This window comes from Oxyura jamaicensis, chromosome 1 (genome assembly GCF_011077185.1).
Source record: "Oxyura jamaicensis isolate SHBP4307 breed ruddy duck chromosome 1, BPBGC_Ojam_1.0, whole genome shotgun sequence".
Lineage (NCBI taxonomy): Eukaryota > Metazoa > Chordata > Aves > Anseriformes > Anatidae > Oxyura > Oxyura jamaicensis.
Window position 1 is genome coordinate 122,694,995 of NC_048893.1, and position 13,423 is coordinate 122,708,417.

Here is a 13,423-nt window from a genome sequence, read left to right on the forward strand (position 1 = left end):
CATTTAAAGGTGAGGTTCCTTTCAGTCCAGTTCTCAGTACTGTCATAAGTTAAAGGTAGGCTATGGCTGCAATGGCATATAAAGCTGAATTTAATCTCCCAAACCTCCTGCATGGTTTATACTGAGAACAGATTGAAAAGACGTCTTTATTTCCTGATCACGATGCAGGAACTGTAGTTCCAGTTTGTTTCCTACTGAAACAATTACTATACAGTAGAAAAATGAGAGTTGTGTCTCCTGACTAATGCTTTGAACTTCAATCTTGAAAAAAGAACAGCACAGAATAAGTAATGTACTACCTTTCTGCATTTGTATCACCCATTTTTTTTCAATATGAAATATTCAAAGAGAACTGGTCTTATTATTGTAACAGACTATTCTCTACATCACCTCTATAAGCAGCATATTTCTTGGAATTTTTATGCATTTACTCACTTGGGGTTTTCACAGGAAACAGAAATGTATAGAATTAATTATAACACATCAAATTTAAATTTTTAACCCTGAGCCGTAGAGACCACTTTAGATAAAGAGCACCAAGAGCACTTTAATACCCCAGCATTGTAACTGCTCTTTCTGATGGTGCCTCCCATACTAACAACAAAAGTAGTGACACACTGACAAAATCCCTCGCATGACTAAATACTGCATGGACAGGCTGTCATCTCCCCACTATCTGCCCACATCCACAGAAGACCACAAAACTGCCCTCACCACATCTGGGGTGACTTTCCATCGTATCCTATGATCTCTTCTGAGAGTGGGCTAACAGAATGTAGAGTTACTGATGTTATTTTGACTGAGCAAAAAGTGGCGTCTTCCTCCTCGCGCGTGTGTTCTGCTGAGGCTCTCGAGCGGCTTCTGCTGCAATGCTCAGCATGAATATTGTGAAGACCTGGCCAGTTAGGGAAAGCTGGGAGGGCAGATTATTATCGTTCAGCTCACATTGAGATATTTTAATCAAATTTGAAACTCCCTGGAGAAGTGCACACACAAAAGATGGAGCATGTGATTACTCATCTGGCACTACCATCAACTCAAATTTTCATAACCTCCCCACTCCTAGCTGATTGTGCTCCATATAACAAAGGCAACCTGTTCTCTCTCCTCACACATTAATTAGCCAGTGTGGGATCAGTTAACCCAGCTTGCCTGATTGTTCTGGTTCTGCTCCAACTCTGGTTTTGATTCAGACAGGTCTCTTCCAGGCTCGAGGAGGACCATATTCAGCAACACAAATGTTATCAGACCTGAAACCCCTCCCTCTGATCATCAAACTGAAAATACACGGCACAAAATCTGCATATAAAGAAACTGCTTTTAGAAAGCTTGTTTCTAATTCGCTTGGTTTCTGCAAAGACAATGTAGAAATCTCCCCTCCTGTTTTAAAACAATGATTCAGCTGCTTTCTCAGGTGTCCCGAAAGCCCATCAGACAAATGCAGCAGTTAGCTGCTTGTTTTGCTACGGTGACTTCAGTACCTCCTTGAGAATATAAAATGAAGGGTTAATGATAAAACATTTCATGTCTGGTAGATACTGAAACAGTGTATCTTCATCTGGTGAATTTTCCTGTATTCTTTTTTAAAGAAAATTATCGCTACCTAAAAAGCTTACACAGAAGGGTTTTATGTAAGGTATCCTTCTGGAAAGCCAAACATTGCTTTTTTTTTTTTTTTTTTTTTTTTTTTTTTTGTATAACTGCTTGCATATTTTTAACATGCAAGATCTGTTTTCAAAAGTGCTCCAAAATTTTTCTAAAAGTATATCCTAAGACTATTATATTCCAAAAATGCACTCACCAGTGTAATTAGAGAAAATCAGAGTTGAACAGGGATTTCATTAGGCTAAAGGCTCCTCTTACAGGAGTCAAATGCTGAAAATGTCAGAAGTTCCCCAGTGTAATTCAACTTTAAAGATAGCAACAAATAACAAATTTTAAAATTATTTCAAATCCCTGAACATGCTAGAATGAATATTATCTCTTTAATTGGATAGCATTTCTTCAAGCTTGCTAAGAAAGTAATTCTATGCACAATTTGGGAAGCAAAAAGCAGCAAACTAATCAAAGGAGCCTTTTGTCATATCACCTTTGCATTCAAGCTCCTGGTTAAACACCCATTCAAAAAAACCACAAAGAATCTCTCTTCATGGCAAGGTGGTGGTGGTTGGGGGAAGGTAAAACGTATTTATCAGGCTGTTTGGGAAGCCCAGATGCTGCTTAGGGATGATAGGCCAGGGTTTCATGGCTGTGCGATGCCTCATGATGGGGGAGACCTCAGCCCTGCTACCTGGCCGCCCCATGAAAGCCAGGCACTCATCAAAGACCCTCTTCACAGGAGAGGACAAGGTGTGCATGGCATGAGAGGTCAGAGTCCTGTTGCTGCCTCGGTGCCCTGACCTGTGGGGCTATAAGAAGAGACATCACCCCTCTGCGGGTGATGGAGCAGTGTACAGGGCCTGCCGGCACGGCCACGCATGCTCCCAAGTACCAAATTTGCTTTTCCTGCTCAATCTCCTCCACCTAGCACTTCCAAAACCTTTGGAGATGCCAAAAGTGTTCTTATTTTGCAGGGATGTGAAAATAGGATCTTCATGGATTTTAACTGGAAATGAGAGGGCTGTCTTCGTGTCTGAATGACTGTACTTGTTACTCTTGTTATCCCATCTGGGGTTTTAGAGCACAAAACCAGAAAAATCCCCTTTTGTTTCCTCAAATCTTAACATCACAAATCTTAACAAAAGGAGGGGAGCCCTTTCCCAGAGCACAGCACAGCTCCAGGTAGAAGGGACACTGTGGCACAAGATGGCAACTGGTTGGCTGGAGCCCATCTCCTTGGTGAGGAAGAGGAGCAGGAGGAAGGCCAGCCCTGGGTGGGAGGCAATGTGGTGGCTGAATCCTGCAGATTTGCAGCTGCAATCCACCCCAGAGTTGCCATAGCAATCTGCCAGGAAGTGGAGATGCATTTCAAAGGTAATTAATACCAAAACCAAAAGACACATTCAACCAGGTGATGGCAGTGAGCACACAGGAGCCCACTACCCTGCAATCCTCAGGTTGAGCAAGCACTGCTGCTGCTCTGCAAAAAAGGTGCAGGGGGATCCTGCTCTGCCCAGGGGAGGAATGACCAAACACTCCTCAGTGCTGCTGGGGGTTCACCTACAAAAAAAGACAGCCTTGGAAACTGCCAGGTAAGCCCAAGAGGGTGGTCAGCCCAAAGAGGCTGGTTCTGAGGGGTTTCTGCTCTCCAAGTGTCCTCACTGAGCAGTCATTTGTGGTGTCCTGTGTGCCTTGGATAAGCTCTAGCACAAGCCTGGGCTGTTCTGCAAGGGAAATATTCCCAGCAACTGGCTACTCACTTCCACTTCAGTTTGCTTAAGTTCATTTTATCAAAACATTGTCACTAACCAATAAAATATTAGCACCTCTACAGCCTGGAAAACACTGAATATCATCTGACTAAATTCTGTTCCTATCCCACTGTATCAACCTCCCTCCTCACTGAGTAATTTCTCAAGCCACTCAGTTACCTATGCCCACTATTCATTTCTTTTAGTAATTATATTGTCTCTTTAGCTTTAGTAATTATATTGTCTCTTTAGCTTCCTTCTCACACAGTCTTTTATGTGAACAAGCATTACATTTCTCTTTTTATGTATCACCTACATCAAAATGACACCTTTATTTTTTTCTCTGTAAGGCAGAACCACCTTATAACAAACAGTTCCATTAGTTCTCCTTCTGGATTGCAAAGCCATGACTGCAGAATATTTGTTAATAATATCAAATCGGCATCCTCAAAACTAGAGAACGTGGGAGGACTGTCTTTTACTGCTGAGTAAATACAGAAAGATTAGGCAGAAAACATTAAAATGCTATAGTATAAACCTCTGATGTGTCACACGCTGAAGAGTATATGCCATTCTGGCCTTCTTGCCTAAAAAAGCAGTAAATAGGTTCATAGATGGACAGCTAGGATTACTAGGGTTGTGAAAGGCTTCTCCTGCTAAGTGTGATTGCACAGTCTAGAGCCATTCAAGACTTGGTCACCTCTATAAACAAGGGAGATAATAAGTGGTCTGTACAACTACGAGTTGTACATGCACCAAGTAAGCAGAGAAAAGGTTGATTGTTGCCTCTTCCATTACAAGGAACATCTGAAAGTTTGGGTGATAGGTTCAAGACTAAACAAAGGACATGCTTTTCTTTCCAGCCTGTAAACCATGCAACTCCTTGTTGCCACATGATATGCCTAAAAGTACACCCAAAAACAATAGTATTACTTTTTAGAAGAATCTTCTCTTCCACAGAGATCTCTAACTCTTCCCTAGAAACGTGTTTTTAGGCACTATTCAAGGCAGGCTGTTAGCTGAAACTTCAGGCTCAATGCTCTCCAGCTGTTCTCCAGATGCAATCACTTGCACTTGCAGTTTTTTGTTGTTTCCTTTTTTTTTTTTTATTTATTTCTTTCCTTTTTTTTTTTTTTAAAAAAAAAAAAAAACGCAAATAGCTAAGAGTCTGAGGAGATCTGATACAGAACTACACAATTCAACATTTTGGGAAATATTTACTAAGCCCACATCGGCTCTGGTGAGGCCGCACCTCAAGTACTGTGTTCAGTAGCCCGCTACAAGAAGGACATGGAGGTGCTCGAGCGAGTCCAGAGAAGGGCTACGAAGCTGGTGAAGGGTCTGGAGAACAAGGCTTACGAGGAGCAGCTGAGGGAGCTGGGCTTGTTCAGCCTGGAGAAGAGGAGGCTCAGGGGCGACCTTATTGCACTCTACAGGTACCTGAAGGGAGGCTGTAGCGAGGTGGGGGTTGGTCTATTCTCCCACGTGCCTGGTGACAGGACGAGGGGGAATGGGCTAAAGGTGAGCCAGGGGAGGTTTAGGTTGGATATTAGGAAGAACTTCTTTACTGAATGGGTTGTTAGTCACTGGAATAGGCTGCCCAGGGAAGTGGTTGAGTCACCATCCCTGGAGGTCTTTAAGAGATGTTTAGATGTAGAGCTTAGTGATATGGTTTAGTGGAAGATTTGTTAGTGTTAGGTCAGAGGTTGGACTCGGTGATCTTTTAGGTCTCTTCCAACCTAAACTATTCTATGATTCTGCTGTGCAGAATAGAAAAGTTAGGCTTCAAGACATAAAGACAAAATAGTTAAAAACACAAGCTTAGTCAATCTTTAATTCTACAAGGAATACTCTCTTAAAGAAGCTGCATGGCAAAAAGCTCACTAATTTTACTGTGTAACATAAGGAATTGCTACCAGTACACATGGATATTCCAAATAGGTTTTACAACATTAGACTTCTCATTGATGCCTATGTAATTTGCAGTGACTTGAATTTATGTTCATCTTCATAAAATATTTTTGTTCCAGAAATATAGGTAGAGAGGTTCTAGAGGAATTACCCTGGTGCAGCCACATAGAATTATGAACTGATGATGAACTATGAACTGATCTTTGATTTATATCACATCTTTCATAACTAACATAAAAGAAGCACAGAACTCAAGATTGCTTCTGGAAAAGAGACCCAAGGAAAACCATTCAGAATTACATAGAGATCATGTTACCCTTTATAGTGTCCTTGCTTTTATTTGATATATTAAAGATTTTACTGTGGTTACAGAGGTAACAAAGGTCAGTGTGTACTACGTGATACATTTATGTAACAACTGTGTGGAAAAACAAGAACTTTCTCAATTCAAGTTTCTTATGAGAAAGTATACAAGGTAGGAATGGGCAAGAATTGATTTTTTTTCTGGTTACAGTATAGTGTGAGGCACTATATCAGCACAACTACCGGTGATGAAAAAAAAAAGTTGGTGGCTACAGTTTACATAATGGGGCTCAGAAGCACTTGTCTGTGTATTACAAAATGCAGCGCACACACCACACACGGTCAGCTTAATCTGAAGGTTGTTTAACCAACCTCTTGCAATGGCAAGGCCTATGGAATCAGCAGGTGTGTGCATAAGCATGTGGGGGTTTCAGAATTGGAATGCCACAGTTGAAGGCCTAAGTGCAGACACCAACCTCCCCAGGCCAGTGTGAAACTATTACTAAAAATATATTTGCCCTGAAAGGAGGAGACATGTTAATAAATCCCAGGAAACAGGGATGAAGATCTGCCTATATGCTTTTGGTCATTTATAATGGAGCTAGCTATGGCAAATGCAAAAGATAAGCAACCACAAGCTGAATACAAAAAATAGAAGAACAAAATAAGAAACAGGTTTAGGACTTTGTCTTTTAAAATATCTACTCCATTTCAGTATGGTACAAATGAGTAACTTATCTGAAGAAAAAGTCTCACCAAAGGCTTCTGGTGATAGTTTTGGAAGACATGAGTTAAGGGAGCACTGTGAGAAGGTTTTATTCAGCAAAAGTAACTGTCACCTCAGCTAATTATGGGCAGAAATATTGCAGGGTTTATGACATAATCAAGAGGTTATGCTGGATTCTCCTCCTTAGAGGATAACTTGGGCTGAGGAATGGTTTGGTGTGCTAGTGCAGCCCACCTGAATGTGGCCCCAACACAAAGTATATCCACTTGACTCACCTGCACAGCATGCTAAGCTGTACCATTCTGTGAAACAAAGGAAAACACAGCATGAATGCATTTATATTAGGTTTTCTTGTAAGAGAAATATGCCACTCTGAAGACAGAATTTTCTTAAAACAGGTTTTCTAACAGGGAGAAAGATTTATAACACCATAATTCTCAGTCATGGCACAGAGTGTTAAGCCTGATGGGATTTTCATTTGTAAAACTGATCACAACTCAAGGAAACTTGTTCCACAACTTATCCTCACTGTTACAGATGTATTTCTAGTCTTCAGCATCCTGCCTCTGTCTTACCCCACTGAATTTCACCTTCTCTTCCCCAGCTACCCTGATGCTTCATGTCTGTTCCCAACAAGCACTACAGATCATGGCCAGTGGAAAGTAGCTGTTTCCTATCCTATTATCCAGGTAAGTTAAGCCTCCACCATCTTGGTGGGGTCTGCTTTCCTTTATTTGTTTATTTGGTTACAGTCAGCAACCTCCTATTCCCCAGTGTCCTGGGGAGCAGTGATGCTCAGCAACATGCACAGCCTCCTAGCAGCCATGGCATAAGTGCCAAACCTGGGTGGAATATGAAATCTCCCTGCCCTGCTTCTGATCTCTTCTGAGTAGGAGTCCAAAGACTGGAGGTGTCCCCTGGCTCCAAGACATGGTGCTGGCTGCTCGTGGCCTCCTGACTGTGGCCTCGCCTCCCACATTCAGCCTTCCCTAAAGGTCAGGAATAGTAAAATTGATCAAGAGCCCAAGCGCTCTTTTCAAAAGTGACTTAAGAGCCTGCCTTTTATTTTGAGTGAATTTAGTATTCTCAATATAAATCCCATAGTCTTGTTTAGCCACAACATGTACAAGCTTAGAAAATTGGCTTTTTGGGGATGGAGGAAAGCACGAAGAAGTTGGCCGACATTTTGGGGTTTCCTTAACTGTAAAAGCCATTTCCAAGTTGTGAGTCTCCAAGGCAAGCATTTTTTCACCTTGTGAAAACCTTGAAGCTTACTCCCACTTTCTACTAATAGTTCAAAAATTAATGGAACCAAAAATTTCAGCCTTCTTTTTTTTTAAAAAAAAGTATTCCCAGCAAAACTAGAACACATCCTGTTTTCCATTTCTCTTACTATGTAAATACTTCACACGTATTTTACAGACTGTGCAAGTTGTTCATAGAATCAAGTTTCTTGACTTTGTTGAGATGCAAGGATAGCCTGTGTATAATATGAAATTCATGACGGCCACTATAAGGTGGCCACATCTGTGAGCAGAACTTGTAAATTGGACTGCAGAGTCCCTAAACCATTACATTAAAGTTGAAAATATAGGTTTTCTACTGTAAAAGTCTGTGCATATACATAGCTTGAATAAAAAAAAATCTCTTGAAATTAAAATTTATTTTATTGATTAAAAGTTGAAAACAAATAGTAAGGTATATTCTAGTAGGGAGCAAAGAAGCAGAAGAATGCTCTGAATAAGCAGCTTCAAGCTTTTTATAGATTAAGTATGATTTTCATATTGGATTTCAAGTGTTCACAATGTACAATTGTAAAAATAACACTTTCATGCCAAATGTAGAGGCAATTAAAATACTTTTATGTGAATTCTAAAACAGATTTTGCTATTTTTACCACAGGAAAATACTCTCTAACTCTCTAGGTCTCATAGTCACCAGTTCTCAAGTGCTCTCTAACGACTACTTTGCATTTATAGGAAATGCTGTGATAGCTGAAACCAGCCCCTCACATGGCCAAGCCACGTCTGTCACTGCTGCACGCAAGCATATCACCGAGCCCCGTTGACCAGTCAACTGCACCCAAAATCTCATCTTCATTTAACACAGAAACAAATTTGTGATGATCCCCAGTAATTTGTATTATGTACTCACAGAATCATCTGGGTTGGAAGAGACTTCCAAGATCACCTAGTCCAACCTCTGACCTAACACTAACCTAAACCTCCCCTGGCACAACTTTAGGCCATTCCCCCTCATCCTATCACCGGGCATGGGCACTCTCACTAGCCTCGCTGGGTAAAGCCATCAAGGCAAACTTCCTCCCCACCCAAACACTCACCTCCTTTATAACCTCAGAGCAGCAGAAAGTGTTTCCCCTCAGCCTTGCATGCCCCACTCCCCATTATAGGAAATTTCTCCTCGTGCAGCCTGAGGTCGCACCTGTCTGTGCAGGGAGAGTTTCTCCCCACGATGGGAACCCACACAGACCATCTCAGACATGGACATGAAATGTTAGATAGGTAAGGAGCAGAAAAATCATGCCCTGTGGACAGGTCTTGCAGTGCCACTGATATCTACCTACCCCTGAGTTTACAGACAGGAAAAATCTCCCAGGTGAGGTTTGTTTAATCTCACCTCCTCTTGGATTACTATAAATCTTTTTATGATTAAATCATGCCTGAAAACTGTTTTCAAATCAAAGGTTTTTTTTTTGGCAGTTTCTCTCCTCATTTTCTAATGATGATAAATCAAATATTTCTAAGCAAATCAGTGGTGATATTTTATATTCTGAAAGGCCAAACTTCATGCTTCTGTAACCCAGAAGAGAAGAAATAATTAGCTGTTATTATTTTGGGCTAGAAATGCTCAAAATGTGAAGCCAGAAAGTGACCGTCCTACTTAAAATATAGCCATTTTCTTCATGTAAATACAGTAAAATCCTGCAGAGAACTTGTTTCACATTTTGTTCATGACATCATACTACTTAATGGCATTGCACTTGGTACAATGATGTGAGAGTGCTAACTTACCAACTAGATCCAAAACTCACAAACTGGGGCCACAAAAGGAGACAAACTGTTTATCTTCCAGCTTTTGAACAAGTTTTCAAAACAAAACTAGAAACCTATTTTTTATTTAATGAGAACTGAGATCCTTGCAAAATTGGCTGATTACATGGCTTATCATTTTAAAACAAACAAAACCCATATTATTGTGATATTTGTTTCATAAGAATTAGCAATGCTTGATGTTGAAAAACAATGGGAAAGCTTACAAATTAAACCTATGTGATTAGTGTAAACTCTGAGCGTTAAGCTCTTGAGGACTAATGAAATTTCCAACTGACAGAAGGATGAGCCTCCACTTCCCGCTTATCTCCGGATAACATCTTCCTTTGCTGTTTAGATGCAGAATGGGTATAAGACAAGGGCAACAAGGGCACAGTCTTTTCCTTCCAGAAGTTCAGCTCCCAGAAGCAGCAGCATTAGTCAGCTCAGGTAACCAAGGTGTCATCTGGTAGCAAAAGCGAAGCCCAGGCAGAGGAGGTACCAGAGGCTTGCTGCTAGCAATGACAGCTGCACCTTGTGGGGTTCTCCCAGGGGTGCCCTGCTTCACAGATTTTACTAATGATGTGGATGGTAGAGGAGAACAAACCTAATACAATCCACAAAGACAGAACTGGGAGGAAACTTCTCCCAGACTGCTGGAGTACGGTCCTAGAAGTGGGAATGATTTGGAGGGATGAAATCCCCTTGCCAAATTTCATATAACAATATGGTAAATGCTATGCTAACAGAGACAGAACTTGGCAAACATCAGGCTAGTCTGCAAAGCATTTTTTTTTCTAGTCATGCTGTTAGTTTACAAGCTTTCATGTTTGTTTGTTGGCTGGTTTTAACCCAATTAGTTATATATTTTAAATCACCTGAGGTTTTTATCAACTTGAGCTACTTAACATGGATTTGTGGGAAGCACATGAATAACCAAATTCATTAAGGCAAGAAAAATAACAGTTAAGCAGGAAAGCTTATCTAGCATACTGTACAACAGGAAGTGAAATGTGAAGCACTGTATGGCTGCAAAGCAGGACTGTATAAAACCCAGGGTGAAGCAATCTTCCTGGTGTCAGCCAGGTGTGCTACACCTAGATTAGGATGCTGCTGCCCTGGGTGAGGCAGGTGCCAGCTGGTAAACCAAGGGAAGAACAGTCAGAAGTCTAGAAAACAGTAGGTATGTGAAAAACTAGATCAACCTTCATAACAAACTTTCAGCTTAAAAAAGAGCTGCTGTAATGGAGCAGGTTTTTTGTTTGTTTGTTTTTTTTTCCATGCTGCAATGGACAGGAAATACTAGGCTTAAAATGCAGAGGGAACAATTCAATATCCATTAGAAGAAAAAGCAAATTCCTTTCCAAGACAGCAAAGAGAAAAAGCACTGTCTGGAGGGACTGAAGAATGCCCACCACTGAGGGTACCTAAGGACAGATTCAGTAGGCGTAACAGCTCCAGATTTAGAAGACAGAACTACACTGGATAACCTCTTGAATTCACTTCCACATATAAATACACAAACTTGCAAATAAGACTTGCACAGCACACTTACAGTTTCACCAGAGCCTACAAAGGGGATGAGATTTTAGCCTACATATGCTGCCTTCTTTCAGTGGAAAAGTTTAGGAAAAAGGTAAATATAAATTAAGAAGCCAAAACACAAGGATCTAATGCCATTTTAGTAGTCCAAGAACATTCAAGGAAGTTGCATAAGGCTGGCAGGTAGGATACAAGACCTTCATGAGATCTGAGACACTCTGGAGCAGCAGCTGGAGTCTAAACGGAAAGGAAAGGCAGCCAAATACTAGGCGGAGGCCCTAGCAAAAATCATGAAAAATTGCCCCGCATTTATTTCATAGGCTTCCAAGACAATCTTCCTTTAACTTAACTCCACAAACCCAGAACTCTTTTAAAAATAGATTTAAGCAAACAAAACTGCTTTGTAACATTTTTTTTTCCCTAGAGTCTCCTTTCCAACAACAACAAAAATCTAGCAAGATGCTGACTGCTTGCACTGAGAATCCCATCCCTGCAGGTTTTAATATCTCATCTTGCTTCCCACGACTAACAGTAATTAAACAAGAAAGCATGTTTACATGGTGACACTACAGAAGTTCACCATGCTAATAGTTTACTAAAACTACATCCCTCCTATGTTCTCTGAGGCACTAATGACTCAGGTCCTTCCCTGCCTATGTTTAATAGCTACCTTGAAAGAACCTGAGAGCCACAGCCAGCAGATGGTAACACCTGGCAATGAAACAGATAAAATTCAAAAAGACTTCAGTCCTTCTCTGTTCTCCCAGTCCTACCATTACTGCACCATGTTCTTCTGACTTAATTGTAATAGATTACAGAAAAAGTTTCAGTGTTTTTTTTTTGCAGCTTGGAGAAAAGTATTTAAAAATTATTAATTTCAAAAGAGCATTCTCTGGCACACAGTATCTGGCTAAATTGTTTCACTATAGGTACATGTTTCCATTGCATTTCAAAACTTTAGGGTTGTGCCAAGTGCTTCTTGCATTTCAGAGAGGAACTATCACAATTGAAGAAAAATTCCAGTGAAAAAATGGCTTCCTCGTGTTTTCTGCAGTGGTCAAATTTGAGTGCATCTTTAACCTAATTTTCAGAGAGCTTGCAATAAGATTTATGTAAATAAGTAAATATTATATATTTTTTCAGGTTTTAAATGAATGTAGGTATCAAATTTAGAATAGGAAAGCCTTTTTTTTTTTTTAACGGGAATCTACATGATATTTTTTCCATTTTTTTTTCTTTTTCAGTTTTTCCTTTTCATACACAAAATAATTTCAAAAAAGCTACATGTCCTCATTTAAGAAATGTGAGTATCGTGTGCTTTTTAGAATGAAAGCACATTTGTAATTGGGGGAAGTATCTACAAGCACACAAAAAAAGTTTTTTTTTTAATTGCTATTGAGAAAAATTTAGGAAACTGTCACATACCCTTCTGCATCACAAGCAGGGAGTCCTAGAAGGTTTGGACTGCCTTCCCTATACAGCACATGAAGTGTTCTGCCACTTATGGGCTGCCTTTTTGCAAGGACAACCTGAGACAGGGCAGAGGCGGTGACAGAGCTTGTTTATCTCAAGAAATAGAAAAATTAAAGTCAAACTGGAGATCGGCTAAATGACTCCTAACAAGAGAATTAATGCAGAACATAGGGGGAAAAAGGCAGCAATGTATTATCAAGTCCATTCATCCCTTGCTCCATGACCTAACCTGAAGGTGCCTCTGGTAGCATGGCTCCATTGATAGCTACCAGCTTAGTAATGCAGCTGAGGATACTCTTTAAGAAAAGTACACTAAAAGAATGGTTATTTAAGAAATTCTCATCTCTATTTCTTTGGCTAGTAAAAAGACCATTTAATCTACATCTCAGGAAAAAACAGATGACCTTTGTTGGCAATGACACCCAAAGCTATTAAAACCAAAATAAGAGTAGGAAAGCACCTTATAAAATTTCTATTTTTGAATTTCACCTCTCCTTTGCATTTTTAGCAGCATGAGCAATGGAAATCAATTAAAATTTAAATGTGGCAACAGCATATTTGTGGGCAAAATGCATTCACATTTAAAAACACTAAGAGGCATAAAACTAAACTACTTTTATTTTTGTTGACAGCCCATATTGCTTTCTGAATTGCTACTCAGTAAATGATTCAATATTTGGCTTTCAAGTGCTGCAGGCAATTTTTTCTCCTCCAATTGAAATTTAAAATCAGAATACAGAGATTTTGTATCCCGTCATTTTTATTTAGAATACAAAAACACTTGCATAATATAGTTTATTTTGCTCATGAGGTTGGGAAGAGCTTTTTTTTTTTTTTTTTTTTTTTTAAATACATTTTGAATTAAAGAAGAGGCTCAAGATGTCTGAAGCCTAGTCCCAGTACTTGTCTATCCATGCTGGTCTTTATAATGGTCAAAAACTTATTTTTGTACACACAACTGAACATAGACATTTATATGGCAGCTAGAAAATGATCAAGCAGCTCTTATTTGGGCTGAAAGTTTTCCAAAATATGTACTTGCTTCTGGATACTTACAGGAATTCCTA

At 39.9% G+C, this 13,423-nt stretch overlaps 1 protein-coding gene and 1 long non-coding RNA gene across 14 annotated transcripts in view; one reads left to right on the forward strand and one right to left on the reverse strand.

Annotated features, from left to right (window-relative positions):
- LOC118162817 overlaps positions 1–13,423 on the forward strand; it is a 70,115-nt gene that overhangs the window by 26,045 nt on the left and 30,647 nt on the right. For 3 of the 4 annotated variants that reach the window (XR_004748680.1, XR_004748660.1, XR_004748704.1), the window contains exon 3: positions 6,896–6,980. This is a non-coding gene — a long non-coding RNA (uncharacterized LOC118162817). Of the gene's footprint in view, positions 1–6,895; positions 6,981–8,270; positions 8,360–13,423 lie in introns of those variants that run through there. The other variant, XR_004748716.1, reaches the window with a different exon arrangement.
- The window catches only part of CNKSR2 (connector enhancer of kinase suppressor of Ras 2), a 220,533-nt gene that overhangs the window by 21,869 nt on the left and 185,241 nt on the right, over positions 1–13,423 (reverse strand). The gene's annotated exons all lie outside the window — the stretch shown is intronic.